The sequence below is a fragment of the Lissotriton helveticus genome, chromosome 7 (assembly GCF_964261635.1).
Source record: "Lissotriton helveticus chromosome 7, aLisHel1.1, whole genome shotgun sequence".
Taxonomy (NCBI): Eukaryota; Metazoa; Chordata; class Amphibia; order Caudata; family Salamandridae; genus Lissotriton; species Lissotriton helveticus.
Genome location: NC_136068.1, coordinates 931,789,917 through 931,806,909, shown reverse-complemented (window position 1 = coordinate 931,806,909; position 16,993 = coordinate 931,789,917).

The window sequence follows — 16,993 nt, the reverse complement described above, 5'->3', positions numbered from 1 at the left end:
ATGGAGTCTAAATTTGTCGGGTCTGGCTGTAGGGACGAAACCTAGGCCTTTTTCTAGAACCTGGTTCTCAATTGGTGACAGGATTCGTTTGGACAAATTGGTTACTAAACTTACAGTCCGCTCATTCCTGGTTGTTGGGCGCTGCTGCGCGTGTGGTTCGACACCGAGTCGTCCTCGGTCCAGGAGACTCTGTTGTTGTTGCCTCTCCTCCTGCCCCTTCCCCTCCGGCCGCTCTCTAAAAAAGGCGGTCTGTATTGGTTTTGGAATTGGATTGGGGGCATAAAAGCTGGGTTCCAACCCATGAAAGGGTATTGGGGTTGATGGTAAGGGTAGGGGGCTGGGCCCATCTCCATTTGTGGTGGTTGCCAATGTTGATGGTAATTCGGGTTGCCAGGTCTCCCTCTGTTATTCTTATTCCCACGGTTCCCTCTTCTTCTTGTTTTCTGGGAGGAATCATTGCTCGATCCGCTGGTGTCGGAGGAGTTATCATCTGATTGATCTGATTTGTTTGTGTTTCTGACTGGGGGGATGAAAGTGGCTGCAGAGTAAGGATATACTGTTTCAAAAGCAAATTTTTTTAGATCTTTTTGGAATTTTGTAGCTTTTGATTGCATTAGATTATCCTTATACTCGTTCATTTCTTTATTTATTTCGTCCAACCTTTTCTTATAGCCAGTTATTGTGGCTTTGAAGGTGGATTCAGTCTCTCTGATTTCAATCAATAATGCCTCAGATAATCTGAAAGCTGTTTTTATAATTAAGACCAGCCAGTCACGCGTGCAATGCCATGCGATCATGGCCCAATCTTTTCTGAAGGTTGCATCATTGAGGAAGATGCGAGGGGCATTGGTGACTAGTAGGCCCCTCGGTGCTGTATTTGCAATGAGATATTGTTTCATGATAGTACCATGTAAGATCGTCCGAATATGTTCGCGCTTTTTTTCTGTGAGATTTTCCCATTCTGTGGTATTAGCTATGGCTTGGGAAATATGTGGGTCTGCAAATAGAGTAGGGTCGGACATTAGTTCCTCTATTTCAGATTCCGAGTATGTTAAGCCTAAGTTCGCCATGATGAGATCAGGGCAAAGAGGTAAAACAGGCAATGATACGAGATGAGTTATCTTGCCTGAAATAAAAACAGACTCTCACAGCTGTGCGCTGCTAAGGTACAAAAAACAATGGGAGAGGTAGGGAATTACAGGAACACTCTCTTGATCCCCAATAATATGACAATAAACAAAGGAAGAGAGGTTAATGTCTCTTGTAAGCCACTTAGATGGAGCCAAAAGACTCGAGAAGTTCACACCCTATTTGGGTTTGAAAAGAAAGCCCTCACACACCGACCTAGTCAGTGTCATGCAGTGTCATGCTTCATCATCGGGCCCCACCGAAGAGACCTAATGCCTCTTCGGTGTGCTGCGACTTCTCGAGTCTTTTGGCTCCATCTAAGTGGCTTACAAGAGACATTAACCTCTCTTCCTTTGTTTATTGTCATATTATTGGGGATCAAGAGAGTGTTCCTGTAATTCCCTACCTCTCCCATTGTTTTTTGTACCTTAGCAGCGCACAGCTGTGAGAGTCTGTTTTTATTTCAGGCAAGATAACTCATCTCGTATCATTGCCTGTTTTACCTCTTTGCCCTGATCTCATCATGGCGAACTTAGGCTTAACATACTCGGAATCTGAAATAGAGGAACTAATGTCCGACCCTACTCTATTTGCAGACCCACATATTTCCCAAGCCATAGCTAATACCACAGAATGGGAAAATCTCACAGAAAAAAAGCGCGAACATATTCGGACGATCTTACATGGTACTATCATGAAACAATATCTCATTGCAAATACAGCACCGAGGGGCCTACTAGTCACCAATGCCCCTCGCATCTTCCTCAATGATGCAACCTTCAGAAAAGATTGGGCCATGATCGCATGGCATTGCACGAGTGACTGGCTGGTCTTAATTATAAAAACAGCTTTCAGATTATCTGAGGCATTATTGATTGAAATCAGAGAGACTGAATCCACCTTCAAAGCCACAATAACTGGCTATAAGAAAAGGTTGGACGAAATAAATAAAGAAATGAACGAGTATAAGGATAATCTAATGCAATCAAAAGCTACAAAATTCCAAAAAGATCTAAAAAAATTTGCTTTTGAAACAGTATATCCTTACTCTGCAGCCACTTTCATCCCCCCAGTCAGAAACACAAACAAATCAGATCAATCAGATGATAACTCCTCCGACACCAGCGGATCGAGCAATGATTCCTCCCAGAAAACAAGAAGAAGAGGGAACCGTGGGAATAAGAATAACAGAGGGAGACCTGGCAACCCGAATTACCATCAACATTGGCAACCACCACAAATGGAGATGGGCCCAGCCCCCTACCCTTACCATCAACCCCAATACCCTTTCATGGGTTGGAACCCAGCTTTTATGCCCCCAATCCAATTCCAAAACCAATACAGACCGCCTTTTTTAGAGAGCGGCCGGAGGGGAAGGGGCAGGAGGAGAGGCAACAACAACAGAGTCTCCTGGACCGAGGACGACTCGGTGTCGAACCACACGCGCAGCAGCGCCCAACAACCAGGAACGAGCGGACTGTAAGTTTAGTAACCAATTTGTCCAAACGAATCCTGTCACCAATTGAGAACCAGGTTCTAGAAAAAGGCCTAGGTTTCGTCCCTACAGCCAGACCCGAAAAATTTAGACTCCATTGTGAACTTGCCGGATTTTTTCGGAAACTGAAATTAAAGGCATTTTTTGAAGGAAAAACAGACCCTAACGAAGCGATTAGGAAAGGAGATACTGGGCTGAGACCCAATTCAACATTCACTCCTCCTCCTTATACGGTACCAGCAGCCATCACTGCTTTTGAACAGGCAGTGTTTAAGGATTTGGAGGCCAGCCAGAACCCCAAAGTATTCGGGAATTTCACGACTGCGGAAAATAAGGCACTAGAAGCTCTACAAAATGACAATTCAATAACCATAAAACCGGCCGATAAAGGCGGTGGTATTGTCATACAAAATACAAGTGACTATGAAAAAACCTGTGAAGATCTTCTGAATGACAACAGGAATTATATCCCATTAATGACTGATCCCTCTACTGACCTGACTAAAAGGATTACCGCTTTAGTCAAACAAGCTGAAGATAATGAACACATCTCTAAAAATGAAGCAGAATTTCTGAATACCAATGAAAATATCATCCCATATTTTTACACACTACCCAAATTACATAAGAACCGTCTACCACCACCAGGTCGCCCAATAGTATCCGGCATTGGATCACTTCTGGAACCTCTTTCAAGGTTCTGTGACCAATTCTTAAAGCCTTTGGTACAGACAACCCCTTCCTATCTGAGAGATACTAAAAGTCTACTACGTCTCCTGGCAGACATCACATTCGAGGTCAATTCAGTCACGTTAGTGACCCTGGATGTGGAAAGCTTATATACAAGCATCCCCCAGGACGATACCATCAAAGTCCTGGGTAAGGCACTGGACTCAATTGAATGGAAATATCAAACACCGAAAAAATTCATTATTGATTGTGCAACAATAGCACTCAAAGAGAATTTTTTCTCTTTCAAGGACAAGTTGTTCCTTCAATGCTCAGGGACTTCGATGGGTAGTACCTTTGCCCCAAGTGTGGCTGGGCTATATGTGGCGGAGTTTGAAGCCCAACACATCCTTCCCCCAACTGCGAAATTTGGCTCGTCAATGCTTTTGTGGAAACGTTACATTGACGACATCTTGCTGTTATGGACAGGCAGTGAGAGTAATCTGGAAGCCTTTCTGATGTGGATCAATACCCTAGACAACAATTTAAGATTTACCAACACCACAAGTAAAACTGACATTGTCTTCCTGGATGTACTAATTACGATATCTGGCACTTGTCTAACCACTAAAACTCATCATAAACCAACAGCAAAGAACAATCTATTAGAATTCAGCAGCTTTCATCCACGCCCCCTAAAAGAGAACCTGCCTTATGGGCAATACCTTAGGTTAAGGCGTAATTGTAGTAGCATTACTGACTTCAAGGAACAAGCCTCGAGTCTAACTGAAAAACTAAAAGACAGAGGATATCCTCCTGCAATCCTTAACAAGGGCTTTAAGAGAGCTAGAAATCAGCCGAGAGAAGTCTTGCTAGAAGAAAAAACCAACAGCCAAGACCTGGTACCACTCACTTGTGTGACAACATTTAATGGGCTGTCAAACTATATGAAAAAAACCATAAACAAGCATTGGAGTATCATAAAATCAGCAAAAAAAGACTGGGAAAAACCAATGTTTTCTTTCAAAAAAGGCCGGAGCTTAAGAGATGCCCTGGTTCACACTCGCCCGAAACAGAAGAATGACCCTCATACACCCTCAGTCACTACAGCATGGGGCCTTCCCCCCATTACAGGGCATTATCCCTGCTCAGACTGTAGCATATGTCACCTAACAGAAACTTCAAAATCACTTTAATTGGAAACAGGAAAAATCTGGACACAAGTTGCACACACCAACTGCAACTCAAACAATGTGATATACTTAATAACATGTCCCTGTTCCTTACGTTACATCGGAATGACAACAAGAAAAGTGAAACAGCGCATTGGTGAGCATCGGAGTAATATCCGATGCAAAAAAGCTACAACTAAACTGAGCCGACACTATTTGGAACATAACCATACCCCAAATGATATGAAATGGACAATAATTGAAAAAATCACTGGTACCACAAACATCACTAGCAGGCTCTTTGAGAAAGAACAGCGGTGGGTGTACCGTCTAGGTACCAACATCATTGGGCTCAATGATGATATTCCGTGGAATACAGTACTAAACTGATGGACCCCCGCATCTTAATGAACACTAGGTCATGAACAATTCCTGAAAAAAATCTTACAAAAAATATTTTTTCTAAATAAGAGAAATTTATGAGAAATGAGTACCTAAAAGACCCGTCTGATCAGTAGCGCACAACAAATTAACATTCTGCTGTTGAACATTTCAAATGGACCTTTGGATCCTTATGAATATATACCACCATTCAGTGAACATCATGTTGACTCTGCGCTCCCACCTACACTGATATTTGCAGATCTGAACCAAAATTAATGAAGCCCAGACAAAATCACTTCCATTCATGATAAAAACGATTGTATTTCGAACAGCCAAAAGGCATTTGATTGTTACATGCCGTCTTGTTGACATTCTCGTAATCACTGATTGGCCCATTGATCCAAGCCTCCCTTTGGAGACACAATGCAATTTCCCACACGAACACGAGCGCAACCAAGCCTCGTTTTCGTCAAGCCTCACGAGCGCAACCAAGCCTCGTTTTCGTCGAACCCCGCCCGCGGGGAAGCACACCCCGGCCTCGCTCTGGTGCAGCCACGCCCACCCGGAAGAGCGCCAACAACGTTACACAGCCTTTTTAAACGTCCCCACCGGCCCCGTTCTCCATCGTCGGGGTCCGGTTGAGGAAGTACGAGGTGTACAAGCGGGCTGCGAGTGCTGAGGGCGTGAGTAATGCTGCAATGACGATCGGACAATACCACGCAATGAAGCTAAGTTGAACGCGATTCCGAATGTTTCTAGCCTATTTTCTTTTTCCTTAGGATGTGCCAGGGACACTCCAACCCCCCTCCTGAGACCCATGGTGCAGATAGCGCCTAACTTTAAAGTGAGATATGTTCCTTTATATCAAACTGATGTGTGTGGGTCACTGACTCTTTGTCCATTGATCCTCTGAAACACCTACACCACGTGATTTTAATCCCCTGCAAGCCATTCACGGCTTTTTTAAATCACTATCGTCACTACACTTCCCAGAACTAGATTTATCATCCCTAGAGGGTATGCGGATGGTGTTTAATTCTAGTAGTTAGTCTGGGAACACAATTGCTGCCACTTACTTGGAGCACCCTGAACGGAAAGGCGCTATGGCATAGCTTTACAAATAATTGTTTGTTTGTCTTATATGTCTGTCCGTCTTCTTGTTCCACAGGTGCCAAGACACTCCATAACTAGGAGTGATTTTTCGGAATGAGCAATTGCTCTTCCTATTTTTATGCACTTTAAACACTTTTTTCATTTTCACTTTCACGTCCCCAGGTTAGGGTGGACGATTAGAGAGTCCATACCGCCGGGGTTTAACATTGTCCTGATGAATGCCTAGGTAAATTTAAACCAACACTAAGGCTGAAACATGTTGACTAAGTTATTTCTGAATTAAACCATCCATTACCTTGGCTTTATAATTCAGACACATAGAACTCTTTTTATTGTGTCCTAGGGATCATTAATAAACTTTTTTTAGATACCCTTTAGACACTTTTAAGTTTAATTTAACCCTTCAACACACCCATCACACAATACCAGCTCCGCAGTCTCCTGGCGTCGCAGCACACCGAAGAGGCATTAGGTCTCTTCGGTGGGGCCCGATGATGAAGCATGACACTGACTAGGTCGGTGTGTGAGGGCTTTCTTTTCAAACCCAAATAGGGTGTGAACTTCTCGAGTCTTTTGGCTCCATCTAAGTGGCTTACAAGAGACATTAACCTCTCTTCCTTTGTTTATTGTCATATTATTGGGGATCAAGAGAGTGTTCCTGTAATTCCCTACCTCTCCCATTGTTTTTTGTACCTTAGCAGCGCACAGCTGTGAGAGTCTGTTTTTATTTCAGGCAAGATAACTCATCTCGTATCATTGCCTGTTTTACCTCTTTGCCCTGATCTCATCATGGCGAACTTAGGCTTAACATACTCGGAATCTGAAATAGAGGAACTAATGTCCGACCCTACTCTATTTGCAGACCCACATATTTCCCAAGCCATAGCTAATACCACAGAATGGGAAAATCTCACAGAAAAAAAGCGCGAACATATTCGGACGATCTTACATGGTACTATCATGAAACAATATCTCATTGCAAATACAGCACCGAGGGGCCTACTAGTCACCAATGCCCCTCGCATCTTCCTCAATGATGCAACCTTCAGAAAAGATTGGGCCATGATCGCATGGCATTGCACGCGTGACTGGCTGGTCTTAATTATAAAAACAGCTTTCAGATTATCTGAGGCATTATTGATTGAAATCAGAGAGACTGAATCCACCTTCAAAGCCACAATAACTGGCTATAAGAAAAGGTTGGACGAAATAAATAAAGAAATGAACGAGTATAAGGATAATCTAATGCAATCAAAAGCTACAAAATTCCAAAAAGATCTAAAAAAATTTGCTTTTGAAACAGTATATCCTTACTCTGCAGCCACTTTCATCCCCCCAGTCAGAAACACAAACAAATCAGATCAATCAGATGATAACTCCTCCGACACCAGCGGATCGAGCAATGATTCCTCCCAGAAAACAAGAAGAAGAGGGAACCGTGGGAATAAGAATAACAGAGGGAGACCTGGCAACCCGAATTACCATCAACATTGGCAACCACCACAAATGGAGATGGGCCCAGCCCCCTACCCTTACCATCAACCCCAATACCCTTTCATGGGTTGGAACCCAGCTTTTATGCCCCCAATCCAATTCCAAAACCAATACAGACCGCCTTTTTTAGAGAGCGGCCGGAGGGGAAGGGGCAGGAGGAGAGGCAACAACAACAGAGTCTCCTGGACCGAGGACGACTCGGTGTCGAACCACACGCGCAGCAGCGCCCAACAACCAGGAACGAGCGGACTGTAAGTTTAGTAACCAATTTGTCCAAACGAATCCTGTCACCAATTGAGAACCAGGTTCTAGAAAAAGGCCTAGGTTTCGTCCCTACAGCCAGACCCGAAAAATTTAGACTCCATTGTGAACTTGCCGGATTTTTTCGGAAACTGAAATTAAAGGCATTTTTTGAAGGAAAAACAGACCCTAACGAAGCGATTAGGAAAGGAGATACTGGGCTGAGACCCAATTCAACATTCACTCCTCCTCCTTATACGGTACCAGCAGCCATCACTGCTTTTGAACAGGCAGTGTTTAAGGATTTGGAGGCCAGCCAGAACCCCAAAGTATTCGGGAATTTCACGACTGCGGAAAATAAGGCACTAGAAGCTCTACAAAATGACAATTCAATAACCATAAAACCGGCCGATAAAGGCGGTGGTATTGTCATACAAAATACAAGTGACTATGAAAAAACCTGTGAAGATCTTCTGAATGACAACAGGAATTATATCCCATTAATGACTGATCCCTCTACTGACCTGACTAAAAGGATTACCGCTTTAGTCAAACAAGCTGAAGATAATGAACACATCTCTAAAAATGAAGCAGAATTTCTGAATACCAATGAAAATATCATCCCATATTTTTACACACTACCCAAATTACATAAGAACCGTCTACCACCACCAGGTCGCCCAATAGTATCCGGCATTGGATCACTTCTGGAACCTCTTTCAAGGTTCTGTGACCAATTCTTAAAGCCTTTGGTACAGACAACCCCTTCCTATCTGAGAGATACTAAAAGTCTACTACGTCTCCTGGCAGACATCACATTCGAGGTCAATTCAGTCACGTTAGTGACCCTGGATGTGGAAAGCTTATATACAAGCATCCCCCAGGACGATACCATCAAAGTCCTGGGTAAGGCACTGGACTCAATTGAATGGAAATATCAAACACCGAAAAAATTCATTATTGATTGTGCAACAATAGCACTCAAAGAGAATTTTTTCTCTTTCAAGGACAAGTTGTTCCTTCAATGCTCAGGGACTTCGATGGGTAGTACCTTTGCCCCAAGTGTGGCTGGGCTATATGTGGCGGAGTTTGAAGCCCAACACATCCTTCCCCCAACTGCGAAATTTGGCTCGTCAATGCTTTTGTGGAAACGTTACATTGACGACATCTTGCTGTTATGGACAGGCAGTGAGAGTAATCTGGAAGCCTTTCTGATGTGGATCAATACCCTAGACAACAATTTAAGATTTACCAACACCACAAGTAAAACTGACATTGTCTTCCTGGATGTACTAATTACGATATCTGGCACTTGTCTAACCACTAAAACTCATCATAAACCAACAGCAAAGAACAATCTATTAGAATTCAGCAGCTTTCATCCACGCCCCCTAAAAGAGAACCTGCCTTATGGGCAATACCTTAGGTTAAGGCGTAATTGTAGTAGCATTACTGACTTCAAGGAACAAGCCTCGAGTCTAACTGAAAAACTAAAAGACAGAGGATATCCTCCTGCAATCCTTAACAAGGGCTTTAAGAGAGCTAGAAATCAGCCGAGAGAAGTCTTGCTAGAAGAAAAAACCAACAGCCAAGACCTGGTACCACTCACTTGTGTGACAACATTTAATGGGCTGTCAAACTATATGAAAAAAACCATAAACAAGCATTGGAGTATCATAAAATCAGCAAAAAAAGACTGGGAAAAACCAATGTTTTCTTTCAAAAAAGGCCGGAGCTTAAGAGATGCCCTGGTTCACACTCGCCCGAAACAGAAGAATGACCCTCATACACCCTCAGTCACTACAGCATGGGGCCTTCCCCCCATTACAGGGCATTATCCCTGCTCAGACTGTAGCATATGTCACCTAACAGAAACTTCAAAATCACTTTAATTGGAAACAGGAAAAATCTGGACACAAGTTGCACACACCAACTGCAACTCAAACAATGTGATATACTTAATAACATGTCCCTGTTCCTTACGTTACATCGGAATGACAACAAGAAAAGTGAAACAGCGCATTGGTGAGCATCGGAGTAATATCCGATGCAAAAAAGCTACAACTAAACTGAGCCGACACTATTTGGAACATAACCATACCCCAAATGATATGAAATGGACAATAATTGAAAAAATCACTGGTACCACAAACATCACTAGCAGGCTCTTTGAGAAAGAACAGCGGTGGGTGTACCGTCTAGGTACCAACATCATTGGGCTCAATGATGATATTCCGTGGAATACAGTACTAAACTGATGGACCCCCGCATCTTAATGAACACTAGGTCATGAACAATTCCTGAAAAAAATCTTACAAAAAATATTTTTTCTAAATAAGAGAAATTTATGAGAAATGAGTACCTAAAAGACCCGTCTGATCAGTAGCGCACAACAAATTAACATTCTGCTGTTGAACATTTCAAATGGACCTTTGGATCCTTATGAATATATACCACCATTCAGTGAACATCATGTTGACTCTGCGCTCCCACCTACACTGATATTTGCAGATCTGAACCAAAATTAATGAAGCCCAGACAAAATCACTTCCATTCATGATAAAAACGATTGTATTTCGAACAGCCAAAAGGCATTTGATTGTTACATGCCGTCTTGTTGACATTCTCGTAATCACTGATTGGCCCATTGATCCAAGCCTCCCTTTGGAGACACAATGCAATTTCCCACACGAACACGAGCGCAACCAAGCCTCGTTTTCGTCAAGCCTCACGAGCGCAACCAAGCCTCGTTTTCGTCGAACCCCGCCCGCGGGGAAGCACACCCCGGCCTCGCTCTGGTGCAGCCACGCCCACCCGGAAGAGCGCCAACAACGTTACACAGCCTTTTTAAACGTCCCCACCGGCCCCGTTCTCCATCGTCGGGGTCCGGTTGAGGAAGTACGAGGTGTACAAGCGGGCTGCGAGTGCTGAGGGCGTGAGTAATGCTGCAATGACGATCGGACAATACCACGCAATGAAGCTAAGTTGAACGCGATTCCGAATGTTTCTAGCCTATTTTCTTTTTCCTTAGGATGTGCCAGGGACACTCCAACCCCCCTCCTGAGACCCATGGTGCAGATAGCGCCTAACTTTAAAGTGAGATATGTTCCTTTATATCAAACTGATGTGTGTGGGTCACTGACTCTTTGTCCATTGATCCTCTGAAACACCTACACCACGTGATTTTAATCCCCTGCAAGCCATTCACGGCTTTTTTAAATCACTATCGTCACTACACTTCCCAGAACTAGATTTATCATCCCTAGAGGGTATGCGGATGGTGTTTAATTCTAGTAGTTAGTCTGGGAACACAATTGCTGCCACTTACTTGGAGCACCCTGAACGGAAAGGCGCTATGGCATAGCTTTACAAATAATTGTTTGTTTGTCTTATATGTCTGTCCGTCTTCTTGTTCCACAGGTGCCAAGACACTCCATAACTAGGAGTGATTTTTCGGAATGAGCAATTGCTCTTCCTATTTTTATGCACTTTAAACACTTTTTTCATTTTCACTTTCACGTCCCCAGGTTAGGGTGGACGATTAGAGAGTCCATACCGCCGGGGTTTAACATTGTCCTGATGAATGCCTAGGTAAATTTAAACCAACACTAAGGCTGAAACATGTTGACTAAGTTATTTCTGAATTAAACCATCCATTACCTTGGCTTTATAATTCAGACACATAGAACTCTTTTTATTGTGTCCTAGGGATCATTAATAAACTTTTTTTAGATACCCTTTAGACACTTTTAAGTTTAATTTAACCCTTCAACACACCCATCACACAATACCAGCTCCGCAGTCTCCTGGCGTCGCAGCACACCGAAGAGGCATTAGGTCTCTTCGGTGGGGCCCGATGATGAAGCATGACACTGACTAGGTCGGTGTGTGAGGGCTTTCTTTTCAAACCCAAATAGGGTGTGAACTTCTCGAGTCTTTTGGCTCCATCTAAGTGGCTTACAAGAGACATTAACCTCTCTTCCTTTGTTTATTGTCATATTATTGGGGATCAAGAGAGTGTTCCTGTAATTCCCTACCTCTCCCATTGTTTTTTGTACCTTAGCAGCGCACAGCTGTGAGAGTCTGTTTTTATTTCAGGCAAGATAACTCATCTCGTATCATTGCCTGTTTTACCTCTTTGCCCTGATCTCATCATGGCGAACTTAGGCTTAACATACTCGGAATCTGAAATAGAGGAACTAATGTCCGACCCTACTCTATTTGCAGACCCACATATTTCCCAAGCCATAGCTAATACCACAGAATGGGAAAATCTCACAGAAAAAAAGCGCGAACATATTCGGACGATCTTACATGGTACTATCATGAAACAATATCTCATTGCAAATACAGCACCGAGGGGCCTACTAGTCACCAATGCCCCTCGCATCTTCCTCAATGATGCAACCTTCAGAAAAGATTGGGCCATGATCGCATGGCATTGCACGCGTGACTGGCTGGTCTTAATTATAAAAACAGCTTTCAGATTATCTGAGGCATTATTGATTGAAATCAGAGAGACTGAATCCACCTTCAAAGCCACAATAACTGGCTATAAGAAAAGGTTGGACGAAATAAATAAAGAAATGAACGAGTATAAGGATAATCTAATGCAATCAAAAGCTACAAAATTCCAAAAAGATCTAAAAAAATTTGCTTTTGAAACAGTATATCCTTACTCTGCAGCCACTTTCATCCCCCCAGTCAGAAACACAAACAAATCAGATCAATCAGATGATAACTCCTCCGACACCAGCGGATCGAGCAATGATTCCTCCCAGAAAACAAGAAGAAGAGGGAACCGTGGGAATAAGAATAACAGAGGGAGACCTGGCAACCCGAATTACCATCAACATTGGCAACCACCACAAATGGAGATGGGCCCAGCCCCCTACCCTTACCATCAACCCCAATACCCTTTCATGGGTTGGAACCCAGCTTTTATGCCCCCAATCCAATTCCAAAACCAATACAGACCGCCTTTTTTAGAGAGCGGCCGGAGGGGAAGGGGCAGGAGGAGAGGCAACAACAACAGAGTCTCCTGGACCGAGGACGACTCGGTGTCGAACCACACGCGCAGCAGCGCCCAACAACCAGGAACGAGCGGACTGTAAGTTTAGTAACCAATTTGTCCAAACGAATCCTGTCACCAATTGAGAACCAGGTTCTAGAAAAAGGCCTAGGTTTCGTCCCTACAGCCAGACCCGACAAATTTAGACTCCATTGTGAACTTGCCGGATTTTTTCGGAAACTGAAATTAAAGGCATTTTTTGAAGGAAAAACAGACCCTAACGAAGCGATTAGGAAAGGAGATACTGGGCTGAGACCCAATTCAACATTCACTCCTCCTCCTTATACGGTACCAGCAGCCATCACTGCTTTTGAACAGGCAGTGTTTAAGGATTTGGAGGCCAGCCAGAACCCCAAAGTATTCGGGAATTTCACGACTGCGGAATATAAGGCACTAGAAGCTCTACAAAATGACAATTCAATAACCATAAAACCGGCCGATAAAGGCGGTGGTATTGTCATACAAAATACAAGTGACTATGAAAAAACCTGTGAAGATCTTCTGAATGACAACAGGAATTATATCCCATTAATGACTGATCCCTCTACTGACCTGACTAAAAGGATTACCGCTTTAGTCAAACAAGCTGAAGATAATGAACACATCTCTAAAAATGAAGCAGAATTTCTGAATACCAATGAAAATATCATCCCATATTTTTACACACTACCCAAATTACATAAGAACCGTCTACCACCACCAGGTCGCCCAATAGTATCCGGCATTGGATCACTTCTGGAACCTCTTTCAAGGTTCTGTGACCAATTCTTAAAGCCTTTGGTACAGACAACCCCTTCCTATCTGAGAGATACTAAAAGTCTACTACGTCTCCTGGCAGACATCACATTCGAGGTCAATTCAGTCACGTTAGTGACCCTGGATGTGGAAAGCTTATATACAAGCATCCCCCAGGACGATACCATCAAAGTCCTGGGTAAGGCACTGGACTCAATTGAATGGAAATATCAAACACCGAAAAAATTCATTATTGATTGTGCAACAATAGCACTGAAAGAGAATTTTTTCTCTTTCAAGGACAAGTTGTTCCTTCAATGCTCAGGGACTTCGATGGGTAGTACCTTTGCCCCAAGTGTGGCTGGGCTATATGTGGCGGAGTTTGAAGCCCAACACATCCTTCCCCCAACTGCGAAATTTGGCTCGTCAATGCTTTTGTGGAAACGTTACATTGACGACATCTTGCTGTTATGGACAGGCAGTGAGAGTAATCTGGAAGCCTTTCTGATGTGGATCAATACCCTAGACAACAATTTAAGATTTACCAACACCACAAGTAAAACTGACATTGTCTTCCTGGATGTACTAATTACGATATCTGGCACTTGTCTAACCACTAAAACTCATCATAAACCAACAGCAAAGAACAATCTATTAGAATTCAGCAGCTTTCATCCACGCCCCCTAAAAGAGAACCTGCCTTATGGGCAATACCTTAGGTTAAGGCGTAATTGTAGTAGCATTACTGACTTCAAGGAACAAGCCTCGAGTCTAACTGAAAAACTAAAAGACAGAGGATATCCTCCTGCAATCCTTAACAAGGGCTTTAAGAGAGCTAGAAATCAGCCGAGAGAAGTCTTGCTAGAAGAAAAAACCAACAGCCAAGACCTGGTACCACTCACTTGTGTGACAACATTTAATGGGCTGTCAAACTATATGAAAAAAACCATAAACAAGCATTGGAGTATCATAAAATCAGCAAAAAAAGACTGGGAAAAACCAATGTTTTCTTTCAAAAAAGGCCGGAGCTTAAGAGATGCCCTGGTTCACACTCGCCCGAAACAGAAGAATGACCCTCATACACCCTCAGTCACTACAGCATGGGGCCTTCCCCCCATTACAGGGCATTATCCCTGCTCAGACTGTAGCATATGTCACCTAACAGAAACTTCAAAATCACTTTCATTGGAAACAGGAAAAATCTGGACACAAGTTGCACACACCAACTGCAACTCAAACAATGTGATATACTTAATAACATGTCCCTGTTCCTTACGTTACATCGGAATGACAACAAGAAAAGTGAAACAGCGCATTGGTGAGCATCGGAGTAATATCCGATGCAAAAAAGCTACAACTAAACTGAGCCGACACTATTTGGAACATAACCATACCCCAAATGATATGAAATGGACAATAATTGAAAAAATCACTGGTACCACAAACATCACTAGCAGGCTCTTTGAGAAAGAACAGCGGTGGGTGTACCGTCTAGGTACCAACATCATTGGGCTCAATGATGATATTCCGTGGAATACAGTACTAAACTGATGGACCCCCGCATCTTAATGAACACTAGGTCATGAACAATTCCTGAAAAAAATCTTACAAAAAATATTTTTTCTAAATAAGAGAAATTTATGAGAAATGAGTACCTAAAAGACCCGTCTGATCAGTAGCGCACAACAAATTAACATTCTGCTGTTGAACATTTCAAATGGACCTTTGGATCCTTATGAATATATACCACCATTCAGTGAACATCATGTTGACTCTGCGCTCCCACCTACACTGATATTTGCAGATCTGAACCAAAATTAATGAAGCCCAGACAAAATCACTTCCATTCATGATAAAAACGATTGTATTTCGAACAGCCAAAAGGCATTTGATTGTTACATGCCGTCTTGTTGACATTCTCGTAATCACTGATTGGCCCATTGATCCAAGCCTCCCTTTGGAGACACAATGCAATTTCCCACACGAACACGAGCGCAACCAAGCCTCGTTTTCGTCAAGCCTCACGAGCGCAACCAAGCCTCGTTTTCGTCGAACCCCGCCCGCGGGGAAGCACACCCCGGCCTCGCTCTGGTGCAGCCACGCCCACCCGGAAGAGCGCCAACAACGTTACACAGCCTTTTTAAACGTCCCCACCGGCCCCGTTCTCCATCGTCGGGGTCCGGTTGAGGAAGTACGAGGTGTACAAGCGGGCTGCGAGTGCTGAGGGCGTGAGTAATGCTGCAATGACGATCGGACAATACCACGCAATGAAGCTAAGTTGAACGCGATTCCGAATGTTTCTAGCCTATTTTCTTTTTCCTTAGGATGTGCCAGGGACACTCCAACCCCCCTCCTGAGACCCATGGTGCAGATAGCGCCTAACTTTAAAGTGAGATATGTTCCTTTATATCAAACTGATGTGTGTGGGTCACTGACTCTTTGTCCATTGATCCTCTGAAACACCTACACCACGTGATTTTAATCCCCTGCAAGCCATTCACGGCTTTTTTAAATCACTATCGTCACTACACTTCCCAGAACTAGATTTATCATCCCTAGAGGGTATGCGGATGGTGTTTAATTCTAGTAGTTAGTCTGGGAACACAATTGCTGCCACTTACTTGGAGCACCCTGAACGGAAAGGCGCTATGGCATAGCTTTACAAATAATTGTTTGTTTGTCTTATATGTCTGTCCGTCTTCTTGTTCCACAGGTGCCAAGACACTCCATAACTAGGAGTGATTTTTCGGAATGAGCAATTGCTCTTCCTATTTTTATGCACTTTAAACACTTTTTTCATTTTCACTTTCACGTCCCCAGGTTAGGGTGGACGATTAGAGAGTCCATACCGCCGGGGTTTAACATTGTCCTGATGAATGCCTAGGTAAATTTAAACCAACACTAAGGCTGAAACATGTTGACTAAGTTATTTCTGAATTAAACCATCCATTACCTTGGCTTTATAATTCAGACACATAGAACTCTTTTTATTGTGTCCTAGGGATCATTAATAAACTTTTTTTAGATACCCTTTAGACACTTTTAAGTTTAATTTAACCCTTCAACACACCCATCACACAATACCAGCTCCGCAGTCTCCTGGCGTCGCAGCACACCGAAGAGGCATTAGGTCTCTTCGGTGGGGCCCGATGATGAAGCATGACACTGACTAGGTCGGTGTGTGAGGGCTTTCTTTTCAAACCCAAATAGGGTGTGAACTTCTCGAGTCTTTTGGCTCCATCTAAGTGGCTTACAAGAGACATTAACCTCTCTTCCTTTGTTTATTGTCATATTATTGGGGATCAAGAGAGTGTTCCTGTAATTCCCTACCTCTCCCATTGTTTTTTGTATATTGATATTTTGCCGGCAACAGATGTTTCATCCTTTAAATAATGTGGGCTGATTGTGCTTGTCTACACCCTCATGCCTGAGAGGTGCACGAGCTTGGAACAGTGCTAACATGTGCCAGGGGTAATCCTTATATGTTGATGG